Source organism: Sinocyclocheilus grahami, unplaced genomic scaffold (assembly GCF_001515645.1).
Source record: "Sinocyclocheilus grahami isolate Dianchi unplaced genomic scaffold, SAMN03320097.WGS_v1.1 scaffold6.1, whole genome shotgun sequence".
NCBI classification, from domain to species: domain Eukaryota; kingdom Metazoa; phylum Chordata; class Actinopteri; order Cypriniformes; family Cyprinidae; genus Sinocyclocheilus; species Sinocyclocheilus grahami.
In genome coordinates this window covers 3,754,253-3,760,887 of record NW_015505185.1, presented here as the reverse complement: position 1 = coordinate 3,760,887, position 6,635 = coordinate 3,754,253, and the positions used below count along the sequence as shown (strand labels likewise).

The 6,635-nt window shown below is 36.4% G+C and overlaps 1 protein-coding gene across 2 annotated transcripts in view; it reads left to right on the top strand.

The window, feature by feature from the left end:
- Positions 1 to 2,920: 2,920 nt before the first annotated feature.
- LOC107587564 (nuclear receptor-interacting protein 1-like) overlaps positions 2,921 to 6,635 on the top strand; it is a 34,667-nt gene continuing 30,952 nt past the window's right edge. For both annotated transcript variants that reach the window (XM_016275383.1, XM_016275392.1), the window contains exon 1: positions 2,921 to 3,171. The gene's annotated coding sequence lies outside the window, so the exon portion shown is untranslated. The remainder of the gene's footprint in view (positions 3,172 to 6,635) is intronic.

The window sequence follows — 6,635 nt, the reverse complement described above, 5'->3', positions numbered from 1 at the left end:
TTAACCATTTGTGCCACCGAGATTCAAGGGAGATTTACTCAAATGACATTTTATTGCTAGGAGTCAAAGCATCTTTTCAGAGTGGAATGGAATACCGATTAATATATTCAACATCAACGTTTTAAAAAATGCATTTCGGATTTCATAGTTTGACTGTTCTGTGCATTGGATAAACTGTGTAGCAGGTTATGCGCAGCTCATACATCCCTAACCCTTTAGATTCCCCAAAGCTAGGTCAGTGATTTTCCATGCTTAAGCATTCGGATAAAAAGAGAACAAGGCCAATGAGAATTGGAAGTCCCTTTGGGAAAAATTGGGAGACTGTACATGGGTAAGATGTGAACTGTGGTGATGCCACACATGGCTGCACAATGTGCACACAGTGAGGCCTTTCCTCTGTAAAACGCCAAGTCTTCCGCCCCCGCTCTCCTCTCACCCCATATCCTTGTTTGCACCTGCCTGCCTAGAGAGCCTCTGCTCTTCCTGGTCATTGAAGGTTCAAGGGAAATCAGCGGAATCAAAGGTCATTGTCTCCTGGCAGACCTAATGTTTCCCTTTGTGACCGTCACATGCTGAGGCCACAGTCTCTTTGTTTTTGCCTCTGCTCTCTGGTCGAGGATCAGTGTTTGGGCCACTAGCCGTTTCTAGAATCACACAGAGGAAATGGATGTGTTATTTAATCCCATTATTATACTTTAAAGGAAGCATACTTGCATGACTTTGATTTCGCTGTGATAAAAAGGGTTTTTGGTATCTGAGTGCTGGTAGAATATTCTATAAATATACACAACTGAAGTACAACCAATTTTTTTCTTCTTCAAATAACATGATATTCCTACAAATTTTGGGGGTAGTGCATTGAGCATCTCAACATTTAATGTTCTAATCTAAACTAATAATAAAACCCACTTGGTGCACTATAATTTCAAAAGTATATTATCACCCAGTGATATCAGTTGGAGGTATAGTATATTCTACATACCTTTATACATACAGTATACTCACATAAAGCAGTATTACAGCAAATCTCAGTTGCGTGATTGTTTGCATTGTTGTAAAATATAAGCTGTATTATCACATAGCTCTCTCTCTGTGTCAAACTTTAACTGCATACATACAGTATACTCACATAGGGTGATATAGCAAATCTAAATGGCTTGATTGCTTGTATCATTGCAAAATATAAACTATATTATTGCCCAGCTCTTTATGTAAACTTGGATATGTATACATACAGCTTATACTTGCATAGGGTGATATATAAACTATAAACTATATTATGTTGCCCAGCTCTAATCTGCTAAATGCAACTATAAGGCTTGCAAATATTAAGCTATTAGAAGCATTAACATCGTGATTTTCTGTAAAGACGCTTTGAAACAATGTACATTGTGAAAAGTGCTGCACAAATATAATAAAGACTTTATTTGGATAGTAACTGAACATTTTACTTTAAATCTTTAACTTTAACCATAGTCAGCGAGCTCTGAAAACGTGTAAACATCACACATGAGCAAAAGGTTTTCTCACAGCTTGTTACACAGCAGTGAAACATGTGACTGTCTTGGGAGGGAGAGGGAATCTACTGTAGTAAGGAGGGGCAGCTGGGATGTTAACATCTCTTTGTATGCAAGAGAAAAACTGTGAAAACCTTGATGGCTGATACTATGTCCCATCAGGATATAGCCCATCTGTAACCCCAGCGGGGCATGTTTACTCCAGCCAGAACTGTTGACTGGTCATATGTGGCCCCAAGAAGTGTGAACTTGGTGTAAAAGCTGTGTCTTCTCAAGGCACAGAAAGGCTGAACTATAGGCAGGCTGTGACATAAAACACTGTTTTTTTAAGTTTAATGTTTTTCACATTCATTTTTACTATGACAAACAGATTTTTAAGACTGTATTTCTTTTTTTAAGACTAATGTTTTTGTCATATCTATGAATGAAAAAGAATCAAAACAACAATGTAACATTTTCTAACATATATTTGTGATAGATAGATAGATAGATAGATAGATAGATAGATAGATAGATAGATAGATAGATAGATATTTCTTTATGCAAATGGCAAAAAAACACTTATGGATTAAAGGATTGCAGGCATGAATTTACATCTGAGAGTTCAATCTGAGAGTCATGTGTGAATTTCATGTGTCCTTCCTTGTGCTGCTTTCATGTGATCATACAAGCCATGATCTGATTTAAAGCACAGGGTTAGGAAAAGGACAGATAGTTAAACTGTGGCTTTAAGGGTGGCGTCCATTAGCACTGGGAAGTCCGATTCATTTTAGAGATTCGATTCGTTTCGCTCGGGTGATTCTTTGTAGTGAGCCGATTAAAACAATAATGCATTTGAATCATCACTCAAAAGTCTTCCCATGAAGTCATTTTACACACTTTTTGTTTTGTTGTTATTGTTATAAAATATAGTTAAATACGGGTAAAAAGGAGCTGTTTATATCTAAATTTATGATTAATTATATTTAATGTGTCAAATGTTTATTGTGTTAACGTTATCCACCCCACAGATTTTCTATAGTGAGCACATGGAAAAGCATTTATTTTTCTTGTCTTCTCTTTCTTTTTAACAGACCACTATAATTAAAATGAAGTTAATTTAGTGTCAGCGACTATGTCATCCAAAAATGCAAGCAAACATACAGATTAAAAAAAAAAACTTTTTAGCTATCTTGAAACTAGCAATCCTGAAACCTTATGAATGTTAATTTACTATTGAGTCATTAAGAAATGCTAAGTAATTATGGTGTTTTGTTGCAAATGTGGTTAACATAATAGACCTTTTTTTCATATAAAGGTACCCTTAGGAGATTTACAAACGAATCGGTTCTATCGAATCATCACAAGAATGATTCTCTCGTGAATCGGATCTCACTAGCGTCCATGAGGGTAGGAGGAGTGAACATGGCATTGCAGAGTGCCGGGGATACCTTGAATAAACAATTCAGTCAAGCGACTGACTGCAGGACTCAAGAAAAACTCTAGAAAACCGCACATGTGGGGAATAGACGCGGTCAGCCCCATTCACCTGTCCGTTTTTTTTTTTTTAACATCTCAATTGTTCGTAAAGAGAAATATCATATACGCGTCTCCGACTATTCCCTGAATGCAGCATAATTTTCAACGGGATTTTCTTTTTTCACCATCCGCGCAGGTAAGGCTGGGTGTGAAAATAAGATTTCTGGTATATTTATTTATTCGTTTGTTTTATCCGTGCATTAGCAGCAAAGCCAGGATCCGCTATGTATTTGAATGGCTTGTGCGTAAAATAAGCAAGCGATATATGGGGTGGTGTGAGCTGACGTTTCCATTTTGAGTCTTCATTTATTTCGTTGAATGTTTACATGCAGGCATGCGCGTATAATATGTGCGTTATTTGTTTATTTATCTAATTTTCTTTATGCATGTGATCAAACGATTACATAAAAGTGACAATGACTTGCTTCCTTTATAAGCATTCTACACCAGAATTAAAGCTACTCAAGTACATTTATAGAGGGTGCTGGCAAGCACGTGAAATGTGATCTAAAAGAGTATTGTTGTGCTAATAGTAGCCGAACCGAGTTAAAGCACAAGAATAGATACATTGTTACTGTGGTTGTGATGAGGATGACTCTGGCACCTTGCTTACCTCATGTTTAGTCTAACCGAGACTCTTCGAAATGTTTGTGTGAAGTCGTTCAAGTGCTCCGAGATCTTGTATCGAGAAACATGAAATTATCTCACCTGCTATAATATTTCTCATGAAATCTAGTGTTTATTCTTTCTGAAAATATTATTGTGTTTAATGGCTTATGAGATGTGTAAGAAGAACATCATATGATTCATATTACTTTTTTTTTTGAGCACCTGGATGGATACTAGCTACTTAATGTTTTTGGATTTAAAGGTGAACTGATCATTTTTTTTCATTTAGCTAATTAGCAAAGTTTTACAAATTAAGTGAACTTTTGAGAAATAGCTTTAAAATTACACTGATATGATGCTCTAGTCATATAGCCTATGCCTTAAAAAAAAAAGCTGTTTTATTTTGAGGATGACTCTGGCACCTTGCTTACCTCATGTTTAGTCTAACCGAGACTCTTCGAAATGTTTGTGTGAAGTCTTTCAAGTGCTCCGAGATCTTGTATCGAGAAACATGAAATTATCTCACCTGCTATAATATTTCTCATGAAATCTAGTGTTTATTCTTTCTGAAAATATTATTGTGTTTAATGGCTTATGAGATGTGTAAGAAGAACATCATATGATTCATATTACTTTTTTTTTTGAGCACCTGGATGGATACTAGCTACTTAATGTTTTTGGATTTAAAGGTGAACTGATCATTTTTTTCATTTAGCTAATTAGCAAAGTTTTACAAATTAAGTGAACTTTTGAGAAATAGCTTTAAAATTACACTGATATGATGCTCTAGTCATATAGCCTATGCCTTAAAAAAAAAAGCTGTTTTATTCTATGTTGAGGTGGTCGCCCCAATGGTCGCTGCCATGTTGATATCAAATGACCCTCTATCATCTCATGCAATTGAGTTACTTCTACTATTAATAAAATTGACTTTGTTTTACTTTTAAAAAAGTAGGTTCAAAAAAGTTTTGCAACGCATAGACATTAAAGAAAAAAACACTCTGGAATGGCAATATTGGCCACTGTTCCCCGGAGAGAAATCGCAATAGTTCGTCAGCTGTATTCCAGTGTGAACCACCAACAACAAATGCAATGCGATTGAATCCGAGAATATGCATTATAAGTATTTGTATAGTTTGAAACGGAGAAAAAAACTAAAGATAAACAGATTTTGTGTAGCGGTAGCAGTTAGTAAACATACTACTTGCCTCCAGGCCAGTAGGTGTCAGTATAGTATTACTGAGTGTACCCTTTACAGATGATATATTTAGGCCTCTGGCTTTTGTTGTGTTTCTCAAATCAGTGTGGAGCTGTGAACAACAACAGGATCTGAAGTATATAATGTTCAGGGTGTTGACTCATAGGTACTTTAGAATAAATATATCTCATGACATTTGACAGTATTGAATGAGCATGGGGCTGTGACATTAGCCTAGCTGTATATTATGATCCATAGAGACACTGTCTCTTTTTTGAAGCATTTTTTATGTTCATTTTTATGGTTGTGTAAAGCATGACTAAATCAAAACCGCAGAGGTGGTTCTCTTTTTACATCAGACCTTACTCTTTGTTTGCTCTGGTCTTAAAAAGTCCCAAATGTTTGCATTTCGGGAGGAACAGCTTGCTTAAGATCATGATGACATGTAACCCAAAAACCTGACTACCCACTCAAATTATGTTAAAGCTTACTTTATTACGTTGGGTGGTTTTGTTTAAAGTGTTGCTCTTAGCCTTTCTTAAAAGGCTGTGAGGAAAGCTTTTGTAAATGATCTTGTCACTGAAGTCTAGATTAAAAGAGCTGGATATCTTGGATGGTGATAACAGCCAGTTAATACTAATATTTGTGGACTGAATTTCAACCCGGTTTTTCTGTATTTGTAAATGAGTCATTTCTTGTAACATCACTTGCTATTCAAGGGCTAGATCACCCATAAATGAAAATCTTTCTACATTTATTTACCTTCGTGTCATTCCAAACCTGTAAGACTTTCCTTTTTCTGTGGAACACAAAAGATTTTATTTCATACAATGAAAGTCAATGACATTTCATGTTGTTCTTGAATGAATTGACATTCATTGCATTGACAAAAGCTGTTCTTTAAAATATTTGAGTATAGAATCTTTTAGTATAAGTCCTACAGGTTTGGAACGACTTGATTCGCTAATGTTCCTGACTGTTCATTCAAGTTAATTTTTTGGTTAGTTTTGTTTTTGATTATGCATAGAAGTGCTTGTGGTCTTTTCTGTATATGGTCGGACTCCCAAATGATGCTCACATATTCCTACAGAGATGTTTGCCAACTCTTGCTTTGCTTTTTTGTTGTTCTGAATAATATTATGATGTCAGTTCATCGTATTACAAATTGAATTTCAAAGCTCAGGTAACTGGACTTTGACAGAATATGCGGTTGGCGTAGAGAGACAGAAATTCTCCTGTCGTTTTGCACAGGGCGGAACAGTAAATGCCATCTGACCATGTGGAAAGAAAGCCAGGATGAGGAAATGGAGGGATGGTGTGAAAACGTGAAATGTTTGTGTGTGCGTGTGTCTCCGTATGGATGGCTGGAAGGGGTTCATTGTTCATGAGATAATGACAGAATCATCTACCAGACAGGAGGTCACCATGCCCCTCAATCATAACCCATAATTGATTGACCATAATGGAGATTGAAGTACATTATTCATAGTTTGCGAGGAAAAAAATTACAGCCAGCCCACTGTGAGATCGGGGTCAGATAAATCAGGAGGAGAGGTGCGCGCGCAAGCAACGGCTTGTTGAAGAGACAACCGGCTGAACGTGATCTTGTAAACATCAGAGATCAATGAGATCTCAGCAGTGTACCAGCTTTTAAGAAAAAGACATTTACAGTGCCTCTTAAATTGGCTCGTGTTGTGGTCTGTGAGGAGGAGGAGGGGGGGGGGGGGGGGTAAAAAAAAAAAAAAAAAGGAAACAAAGAGTCCTGTTTTAAAAAAATGGAGTAAGCAAAAAGG